General features: G+C 35.4%; 1 protein-coding gene across 1 annotated transcript in view; it reads right to left on the minus strand.

The window, feature by feature from the left end:
* The window catches only part of LOC107597667 (rab GTPase-activating protein 1), a 116,639-nt gene extending 107,832 nt beyond the window's left edge, over positions 1–8,807 (minus strand). Inside the window, exon 1 of the mRNA XM_016288831.1 lies at positions 8,733–8,807. The gene's annotated coding sequence lies outside the window, so the exon portion shown is untranslated. The remainder of the gene's footprint in view (positions 1–8,732) is intronic.
* Between the last annotated feature and the right edge of the window lie 2,965 nt (positions 8,808–11,772).

Here is an 11,772-nt window from a genome sequence, read left to right on the forward strand (position 1 = left end):
ATATTTAACGCGCATCTTGTCAGAAAGCCGGTTCTGTAATCAGCGGTAAATCTCCATCACCTGCGTGCTTTCACATTGAGCAGCATTAACTACACAGAGCCGTTGTTCACTGACGAGCTCGTCAGTGAACAACGGCTCTGTGTAGTTAATGCTGCTCAATGTGAAAGCACGCAGGTGATGGAGATTTACCGCTGATTACAGAAGCGGCTTTCTGACAAGATGCGCGTTAAATATCGCATGCGATTAATCGTGCAGCCCTAATTCAGTGTGTGAGAAAGAGGGAGATACACCTATTTGCTAAGCCTGTGCTATGCAGGTATAGTTAAATGCTTTAGCAATACTGTAGGGCTGTCAAAAAATAAATAAATCGAATTTCGAATATTTGTCGAATTTAAAATAAAAATCCACATTCGAATGCAAAATGTTGCATTCGAATTTTAGTGGTGCGTTAAGGAGGCAGCCTTTTCAGTGATGCACAAGATGCGATGACGATGTAAGTGTCGATGCATTATAATGTTTTTGTTAGCCTATCCAGTTGAAGCCACTAGATGCGGCGCTGCTGCGTTGTTAATTACAAATATTGTGGAAAAAGAGATCATCAATGCAGAGAAGATCTTGTTTACATCAAAACTGAAACCATGCCGTTCACACAGAACACATATTTCACGCATTTTCTAGAGGGATATCTATTAGCGTTGCACTCGCGTCTCGCACAAAGGAACCGCATGTTTAGAAAGCCATGTAAAATTAATACAAGTTTAACTTTGAAAAAAACATATATCGAGACTTTATGGCGGGGGTTTTTCCCATCCCACTGCATCTCATGTTTTTAAATGAGAAATGTACTCTGTGTGATTGGTGTTCTGGTAAACAGTCCTCCATAAAAAGTGCTGCACACATCTGAATATTTGGCTAGCGTGAGGAATGGCCGGAGGGCTTGAGTGAGCAACTTAATTAATTATATTTGGTTTATAAACATTATTTTAAACATTATGCACTTTTTTCACAGATAGTCATTTTATCTTATGCTTTGAATAGATGTGCATTAGTATTATTTTGCTCGACAGAAGAGAAGCCAAAAGCTTTTCTTCACCCTAACTGAAATTATGCATTTTAAATTTGAATATAATTCAAATTGATCACATTTAAGTACAAAAATTCGAATTTAGTTTTTCAGCCATTTTGACAGCACTACAATACTGTAATCCTTTTCAGTCACAAAAATAAAGCTTTGTTGACACAGACTCTAGAAATAAAACAGTAAGAGATAAAGCAAAATAAGGAAAGGCAGTACGAGAAAGAAAGAGGGTAATAATACACGGAAACAGCTAATAATACATATTTAGTGAGCAGTGAGCATAGTCTGCATCAATAACCTTTACAGCTGCACCTGCAGCTAAATCACCAATAAGAGGGTATTTGCCTAGCTGTACTAATCAGCAGGAAGCCTGTTTATGCAACAATAGAAAAAAATGAAATTATTTCACTAACTTTTAATTCTGTGTTTTTTTAGCACAGAATACAAAACAATCATGTAATTACGAGTTTTTAGCTCTCAATTCAGACTTTTTTCTCGCAATTTCGAACTTTCTCACAATTCTGAGTTTACATCTTGCAATTCAGGTTTTAGTTTTTTTAGGACTTTTCAATAAATTCAGTATTGCACGATGTGAACTCCGCACCAATAAGAGGGTATTTGCCTAGCTGTACTAATCAGCAGGAAGCCTGTTTATGCAACAATAGAAAAAAATGAAATTATTTCACTAACTTTTAATTCTGTGTTTTTTTAGCACAGAATACAAAACAATCATGTAATTACGAGTTTTTAGCTCTCAATTCAGACTTTTTTCTCGCAACTTCGAACTTTCTCACAATTCTGAGTTTACATCTTGCAATTCAGGTTTTAGTTTTTTTAGGACTTTTCAATAAATTCAGTATTGCACGATGTGAACTCAGAATTGTGAGAAAGTTCGAAGTTGCGAGAAAAAAGTCTGAATTGAAAGTAAATACTTACTTTCTTGCTCGAGTTTATTTCTCACAATTCTGACTTTTTTCTCAGAATTGCGAATTTACATCTTGCAATTGTTTTTTTCCCCCGTGAGGAACAAAAACTAAAAAAAGATCATTAAGACTTTTTATCTAAGAATTCAGGCTTTTTTCTTGCAATTTTGAGCTTACATCTCACAAAAGAATTGCAATGGAAAAAAACGAACAAATTGTGACATATAAAGTCCAAACTACGAGATAAAAGTCACAATTACCTTTTTTTCTTTTTTATTATTTTCTTTTTTTTTTTTTTTTCTTGTGGTTGAAACAAGCTTCCATAAAACATTGAATAAGCAAAAGAAAAAAAAAAGACCATCAAGATGGGTTTGTAGTGGTAGTTCAAATGACTGAATGAAGCATGTGGTCTCTGTCAGTGATATGGAGTCAGGGTGCGGTTGCACATGGGCCAGCTGTCTCACATACCCCCGAGATGAGAAGCATCTGTCATTGTGCCGTTAAACACATGGTCAGCCACTGGGCCTTTCTGCCTGCCCTCTGCTCACACATCACTCAGCTCACGTGATCCCATGTGTTTTGGGAAACGATTCAACATGATGTCCAATATGTGCATATGGAAGCAGTGGTGCTGCAAGTCAGTTATTTTTTCCAGATGAAGACAAAGACCCTTGAGCTATTCGCCATCACTGCCTTGGCAACATAACATCCACTGAGGAGCATGTTTATCGTTGAGGAACACAAGCGCATGGGAATTATAACGTATTTATAATGCTTACAGTCTACTATTAGGTTTTTCAACCAATGAAACTGTTCATATTTGTGTATATATACACAAGATACACAGACACTACCGGTCAAAAGTTTGGGATCATGACGTTTTTTAATGTTTTTGAAAGAAGTCTCTTATGCTCACCAAGGCTGCATTTATTTTATCAAAAATATAGAACTATTGCAAAATATTGTTACATTAATATTAAAAATAACCATTTTCTATTTTAATATATTTTAAAATGTTATTTAAAAGCTGAATTTTCAGCAGTGAGACATTTTTTAGGACTTTTTGTCTTTGATGACCATTTACTTAAAATACAAATCTTTTGTATTATAAATGTTCTTATCATCACTTTTGATGAAATGAACATGTCCTTGCTGAATATAAATATTTCTTTTCTTTTCTTTACTTACCACAAACTTTTAAATGGTAACGTAGCACAGTTTTCACAATAATATTAAAGCAGCAAAAACTGTTTTCAACATTGATATGATAGAATATATTAAGAATGGAGACATTATGCTGAAAATGTAGCTTTGCATCACAGGAATAAATTACATTTTACAATATAATCAAATAAAAAACATTTATCTGATACTGTATTAATATTTCACAGTATTACTGTTTTTACCAACTTTTTATCAAATATATCTTGTACTTATTTCAAAATACAAAAATTCTTAATGATGTGTGTGTGTGTGTGTGTGTGTGAGAGAGAGAGAGTATGCACACAGACTTGTGGTTTACTATTATATAACTATATATTAAACAGAAAATTATAAATAATAACATAACTAGAATTAATAATAACAATAACTAAAAACTTTCAACAAAAATAAATATATTTTCTGCAACAGTACAGCTGTGGTCTATGTCAAACTGCTTTCAGGCTAGGTTTTTGTTACGTTGCTCACTTTAAAATGAATGGCTGAGTAATTATTAAAACAATAGATTCAATTAATACGTTATTTCACCTGTCAGGGGGAAAAAACAAAGCTACCAGTCTGGGTTAAATCTTAAGGTGTGGCTGTTCGTACCAGAAACATAGTTCATCCAAAGACAACTGATATGCAATCTGAAATCATGTTAGCAACATGAATGTGCGTTTATGAGAGCTGAACTCACTGCTGGCAGTAAGTAATGGGTATATCCGCCTCTGAGTTGGAGGAATAAGGTGGTGCTACAATTAGTGATCTTACTGTTTTCAATCAATGAATCTTTTTTTTATTTTTTATCAATGAATCATTCTCACTGACTGCTCTTTCCCTTTTGAAGTGAATACCAGTTTTTCAGCCTTGAGGTACAGTTCATTTCAATAGGAACCCGTGCAAAGAGCAAACAACTTCACCATGCAGATTTCACTAATATTCAAGTGGCGCTAACCTGCTTGGTTTTAAAAAGTGACTTCTGTGTGAGCTGAGCTTCAAACTTTGCTACACTATTAGGGATGGGCGTATCGATCCAAAGTATCGATATAGACGCGAGTATCGACAGTATCGATACTCAAACAAAAAATATCGATACTAAGGTGTGTTTTATTTACCAGTAATTTAGTTAATTCAACAAAATATATATATATGCATACGTACAATGCGTACAATATGCATTGAATTGGACGAATAACCTTTGTTAGGATAGAACTATTTTCCTGCTCATCTGAACACGCAAATGTTGCAAGACAGAACTTATCAATCACAGAGAGCGTTCACTCACTGCTGACAGTGCATTCAAACAGGGCTGCTGTTCCCAAAAGTATCATAAGAAAGCATTAAAGCTTTTGGGAGCGGCAGCCTGAACAATGCTTATTAGAGGACAGAAGGACAGAGTTATTATCATATATCATCATTATATAATATCATAGTTTGTGCAATAACAGTTATTTAAATTGAACGTTGAAAGATAATATTGATCATGTTCTATTCTGTAATTAGTAATACTAGAAATCATACACTGTCAGAATAAAAAGGTTGCATTTTATGGATGCAGCAGCCTGTCACTGGCAGTCCCTTATGAATATGAACCATGGTTTTACTAAAGTGACCGTAGTTCAACTGTAGTATTTATAGATTTGAATCATGTGTAAACAAAAAACATATTTGAACCATGCGTAAACAAAAACATAACCTAATAAGTTACAATTAAGGCGTACTGAATGTTAAAATGCGTTTTAAACAAAGTTAAGTGCTTATCATTACCCATTTTACTCTTAGTAATTTAATACATTTCATAATTTAAAAGTTTAGTTCAGAAGTATCGAATCGGTATCAATATCGACGATACTGCCTTGAAAAATATCGATATCGTTTCGAAAACACCATCCAGAGTTTGAAATGAACACCCGCCAAATGCGGGTAAAAATCAGCTGTGGCGGGGAAAGCCGCCAAAAACGCCAATTTGCCGGGTTACTTTTCGTAAATTATGTTCACTCATTAATTTCTTGGGGAAGTTCATGCAGGCCAAATCTGCGCAGGTTTAGCGCAAATACTGAACTTGTCAGACATCATGACATTATCGAGTATATTGCAAAAGCTAAACAAAACACACCTACAGAGGCGCACGCATACGCGACGTGATGAAGTCTGGTTAGACCAACACACACAGGCTTCAGTGCGCGTGCGCATTTAGAGTGGTTCTTTCACTGCATGATTCGGTCTATTAATATGCATTAAGAATGATCACATAATTCAAGATAAGGAGGCAGAAAATTTACTAGGGATGCACCGATATGAAAAACTGAGTTATGACCGTTGTAACTTTTGATGGGTGTGTCAAAACTGCGTCGATCCTGAATTAAATAGCACTGGATGTTAAAATGTGTTTAAATAAGACAAAATCTTTGCATGTTCTCGAGTTGTTTGCAGTTTTGCTGGCTATGAGAACCAGCACAATTTCGGTGGAAAACGGGCATCAGTGACATCCATCAGTCTGAGACTTTTTCTCTGAGTCACTGCAGTCTATCACTCGTTCTTCTAAATTAAATTAAGGGCTTTAGAAATAAATCATAAATTTATGCTCAAGCAAATGCTAAGCCTGACCTATTTTTCCTCGGTTGTATTCTGGCCTGCTCGGGTGGAGGGACAGACACAGAATTTTATCTAAAAACATCTTTAATGCGCAGATTCATAGACAAGGCTTAAGCCTGGTGCAAGACTGTCTTAACTGAAATTAACTTGCACTGACATATCTTAAAATGTTATTGCCATTGATTTGTATCGTGATGCACGCCAGCAATGTTTTCTCTATGGCACATTTAAAAAAAAATTTTTTTTTAAACTGCTTGAATGTTCTAATTAGTGCTGGGCGGTATGACCGAAAATTTATATCACAGTATTTTTCAAAATTATACCGGTTTCACGGTACATGACGGTATTTTTTTTTAGGGATGCACCGATATGAAAATTTTGGCCGATAACCGATTATTCTTTATTTTTGAAAGCCGATAACCGATATGTTGGCCGATAAATCTATATCCAAATTGTTATATACTTTTTGAGAGCCTGATTACAAAAAAGGTCTCATCATTAAAAGCCACATCCCAAACACTTCAACATAAGCAGCCTAGTTTGAACGGTGTACGTTTTAAAAATATTTTTACTCTCCCATTACCAAATTTAGTCATAAAAAAGTCTTACAAATAAATAAAATTATGCATAAATAATGCAAACAAGTCACTGGACATCATTACACGTGTAAAGAATCAAAATGAATGCGCCATAGATCAATAAAACGGAATAGCCTCTGCACGGACAATAATTAAATGATTTTAATTACTAAACCATATTGTTGATGAAAATAATAAGAGAACAATACAAGTGGTTGTTGTTATTAATAATATATCAATGATTTTGAAAAAGTAACAAATTAATACCACTGTTTTAAATAGCAGCCGTTGAGCTGCGCGTGCTGAAGCTGAAGAGCTGAATGAACACGGTAACCTGAAGCGTTTTGCTGGCAGCTTATTTAACTCAAGGAAATGCATCCTGAGATTAATATTAATACCACATAAACATAATATTACAACTTATATATGTACAAAATGACGCAGTTATTGCATGCTATAGTCAGAATGTGTGATCCTGTTGTGGATGCGCTCTTCCCATAACAACGCGCTGAAACACGGCAACTAAACCCAAAGAATTCCCAACGTTTTATTATAATAATGTTCTCATTAGAATGTTATATACACGACATTCCCAATCATAGTTATTAATGTTGTGCACTGCTGTTTGAGCTGCGTGTGCTGAGCTAAAGATGATCACCGGTAAACTGAAGCGCTCTTTTAACTTTACCAAACGCATTCTATATGAGATACATCAGATATACATCAAATAAACACAATATTACAATGTACAATTGCACAAAAGGCTGCAAACGAACAGCGCGCATCTGAAGTGTCTCTGAAGGAAATAATGCATTATTTATCGGCTTTAAGATATCGGCCAAATTTTCTTATCAGGCCGATACCGATAACAGAAAAAAATGAGCCGATATGGGCCGATATCGATATGGTGGCCGATATATCGTGCATCCCTAAAATTTACATATTTATATCAATTCATATAGTTAATCAATATCACACGAAGAGTGTCGTTTTTTCTTAAAAAATCAGCATGGTTACAAATGTGATATTTATTTTATACAACAGTTCAATAAACAATAAGTTAATATCAAGAGACTTGCGTTTTAGAAACCATATTGGCTGTTTTTGCGCTATTTCTGTGCTATTTCGCCAGCTGTCCACGGTAGTCCTTAAGATATCAGCACAATAACACACTCAGCAAAATATCGTCTAATTATCTTTATCGATAAAAAATCACAGAAAATATTGAGATATTATTTTTTGTCAATATCGCACACCCCTAGTACTGACACAAAATGATTTGCAACGGTCGCTTTGTCACGCCCAGTGTAGACGGCCTCAAACTGTTGGTGTATATCTGTCTTTTGTTTTGGCTAGTAGAAGTTATGAATGGCCGGTAACTTAAAAATGTAGTAGCCAAATTGGCTGGTGAGTGAAAAAGTTGATTTCAATCCCTGCGCCCTATACACTATTGACAACAGAAAATGGACCGTTTTTTTTGCCCGAATTTGACCACACCTTAAAAGACTGGCTATTCCACGAGCCAATAGCATTCGACCGCTGTTTATGACTAAGCATTTTATTGGTTGACTTACTAAATGAACACCTCCCCTTCACTAAACAGGTCGTTTGGAGTCTGAAAGGGAACTGAACAAATACTTACTGTGGCTCTTAGTCCTGACAGATAATTGGAGAAACAATAACATACTTTGTTGTCATAATAAAGGAAAATTATAACACTCAGGAATTACTTGAATGCATGATTCAATGACTTGCTTATTACACAGAGAAAGACGGTCACTTTGCGCCACCTACTGGCGTAACAACCTAAACTGCAGAAAGAGTCACTGGACAAACAGTCAAAGATGTTTTTGGCGGATTTAGCGTTAAATGATTCGGTTCAGAATCACTAGCTAGTACAATCAAACACATGACCATCAGGATCGTTACACAGGCGATAAAATATAGTAACGTTAAAGCAGCTAGGTTTGCATCTATTGCAGATGATGCATTTCTACTATGAGAGGCGAGCAAATACTCTAATTATATCTTATATATGCTTAGACAGTAACACACAAACAACGTCCTTGTTTTTGTTTTTTTCGATTTTTCTTTGTTTAAAACAGAATCTGTCACAAAGATGGGGATGTGCGCTGTGCAGACAGCAGATCTTTGCAGGTTTTGTGTCATGCAGTGAAGCAGAGACCAGCACACGGCCTTTAACGGGCTAACACACTGTAGCATGCTAGCCTCAAATCCAAATCTGCATATATTGTGTTATATCTTCCTCCTAAAACGACTAAACTACTGAATAACGAAACAGACGTGTAGAATAAATAAAAACACGGAGGTGTGCATCGTTGCCACTCATCCTACCTGTTTCCACAACAGCTTTTTATTCCAGAGAGGCTTGACATAACAGCGATGAACATTAGCCAGCAACAGTGCTGCTGTAAACACAAACCAAACCCCGCACGCACTGCGCATGCGCCGCCGCACTCTTCGGCATTCCTCGGAATGGAATCGAATACTAGCGAACGGCTTTCTGCGCAGTATGTACTACATTCTGCATACTGCTAGAGCCATGTTTAGAAAGCTGTGGAAGAAAAACATTTCAAACAGTAGCATGCTTCACTGTTGTCATGTTAAATTATGTTGCATGTTTACCTGAAAAGAGCAGATCTGATTATAATTTAGAAAATAAACACAATTTCACATTTTTTTTTAATCTATTTTGCATAACATTTTGAAACATTTGGCAGTCCAATTAAGTAATAAGGCAAAAAAAAGAGCAGTTAAAAACCAGAGATGATAGTAAATGCAAGTTGAGCATGTTGTATACTCTTAGGCCTACTGTAGAAAAAAAAGTCGAATGTCAGTATAGAACATTCCAAAGAAGAACCTTAGTCAGGCTAGAGCCATATTTTTACTAGACAGGGATAAAAATAAGACTGTGAGTGATAGAAGTACAGTGTGTTCAATAGATTTTACTGTTGTTTAACAACCAATTGTTCAGATGAAACATCTTTCTGAGAAAAATATATATATTTTCAGGAGACAAAAACTCCATAAAACTGCTTTAAAAGTTTTGGGTTGTGAAAATGATAATGAATAAATTCATTATGGTGTCTAAACTGGCTAAGGTGGTATTTGGTATTTCACGCATACAGAAAAATTCCATATACTATGTATAGAATACATGGGTAATGCAGATATAGAACATTAAGCAGTATGCGGTTTGGAACAAAATATTCCTCTGACTGATTAGCATCTATTTCCTACTAACTGTAATCTAATATTAAAATACACCATTAGAATCTTTTGATTTACAAAATTCTGAGGCTAGTGTATTGTTTATATATATATATATATATATATATATATATATATATATTCTCCAGTTAAGTAGCCCACCGTCACGTGCCATACCACCGTACACCAGCAGATGTCATGCTTATTCATAAAACTGCATCCTGGGGGTATAAGAAAGAGTCTGACCACTCAAGCGATGATGTAACTGTGTTTATTATCTTGGCATGCAACTACATGTCATGACCTTTAGATTCATCTCACCAGCTTGCCCTACATATCAGAGCCAAGCTTAGCCAAGATACAAGAGCAATATCAAACAAACAGCCAACCAGTAAGAATCGACTGTGCGTTGGCTACATTTCTATATATTCTTCCTTGCATTGCCACAAGCAAAAGGGAAATGTTTGCCCGGTGGTATTTAAAAAGAAACAATACGCAATATAAATAATTCTACTATTATTTCATCAAAATATATTCCTGACTTTTAGACACTTTCTCTCTGTGACCATAAATAGCCTCATATATCTGATTATATATAATAAAAATGTGCAGTGTGTCCATCTAATGATGGCTCTGGTTGTATAAAATGACGGATGCCCATCTTCTATTCATTTACAATTGAATCGAACAATAGATTTGCAAATAAAATGTCTAATACAGACGTAAAAATATCCAACACATCAGTTCGTTTTTGCAGTTGCATACAGGACAAAAACAAGCATCATCACAACCAAACACGTCCTGCCCCATTAGTACAGCTAAGCAAATTTGTAAAATTTAAATGCAAACAAAACATTTCCAAGGGGGAAAAAACTACAGAACTATGGATATAAAACAATAACAATCATAATCCTGATATTAATCCATACAAGCAGACAGTAAGTGCTATAGGAAGTGAGTAAAATGCCAGATACAGTGCCGGACATTCACAGCACTGGGATGTTGTGTGACACAACTACACAATCATACTTCCTTTGCCAAAGAACCTCTTTGCCAAAGGCAGCATGCATGATACAGGGCTGAGCTGGCCAGATAAACGAGTCAAACATGTACTAATAAGGCTTTGCTGCATCGCAACGGGTGATAATATAGGAAAAGTGACATTTTAAAGGCAATTTGATAGCTAGAGAGAAACTTAGAACGGAAACTCGTATCGTTTCCAACCCAGCGCCATTTTTCAAACTCTCATATCAGATGAGGCCCAACAAATAGAAGATAAACCAAAAATAACGGCAAAAATCTTTACATGTGCACTAAATCAACAAGATGTTATGCTTAAACACACTAGGACTCAACCATTAAAAATTTCTGTATATCATTCAAAAAGCATTTCGCAAAAAAATGTCTTTGCTGGAAGGTGCAGCTGTAACATCGCCTGTCGAAAAACGCTTCAACTGCAGGAGGCAAAATGAGATTTAATGAGACAGCGCTTGAGCCGAGACCAGGAAGATTCACTCCACATTTTTCATTTTAAGTGGAAAAACACTAATACCACATAAGTAAAACCGTGATTAACAGTCTTAAGTGATAATGCATTCATATTCATATTTTGTTCAGGCTTAAGACAATATGCACATTCATACACTAATTCAAACATATACACACACTTAACTGGTCCAGGCAATATATTTAACAAAAGAGAAATCAGTGACCGGAGAAAAGTATTAAACAAAAAAAACAATCCTGTCATAAATTAGATGCTGAAATGCAATTTTAAATGGGAGAGTTTTTCTATGCGCTGTTACACAGTTTTCATCTCCTTTCAGGAACACTACAGTGCACAAAACTACATGAAAACACCAGTAATATTGGAGTTACTGTGATTATTTTTCCTCTATTTACTCTTAATCAAGCAGGAAATAATCCTCAAAAACATGTGATGGTTTGTAGATACTGTAGGGTTGATTGTACTTTCAAAATGCTGACCAAACAATTAAAAACTGATACAAAATATCCCAACAACTTCATGGAAGTTAGCAATGTTTTGTAATAAAATAAGGGGAAACAAGAATTTTGGAAACTAAAGAACCCTAAACTCTAATCATCTGTATTCTTCAAACTGAAATTACAGGAATCAACAACAGCAAAAACAAAAACCGAAGTG

The sequence above is a fragment of the Sinocyclocheilus grahami genome, unplaced genomic scaffold (assembly GCF_001515645.1).
Source record: "Sinocyclocheilus grahami isolate Dianchi unplaced genomic scaffold, SAMN03320097.WGS_v1.1 scaffold234.1, whole genome shotgun sequence".
Classification (NCBI taxonomy): domain Eukaryota; kingdom Metazoa; phylum Chordata; class Actinopteri; order Cypriniformes; family Cyprinidae; genus Sinocyclocheilus; species Sinocyclocheilus grahami.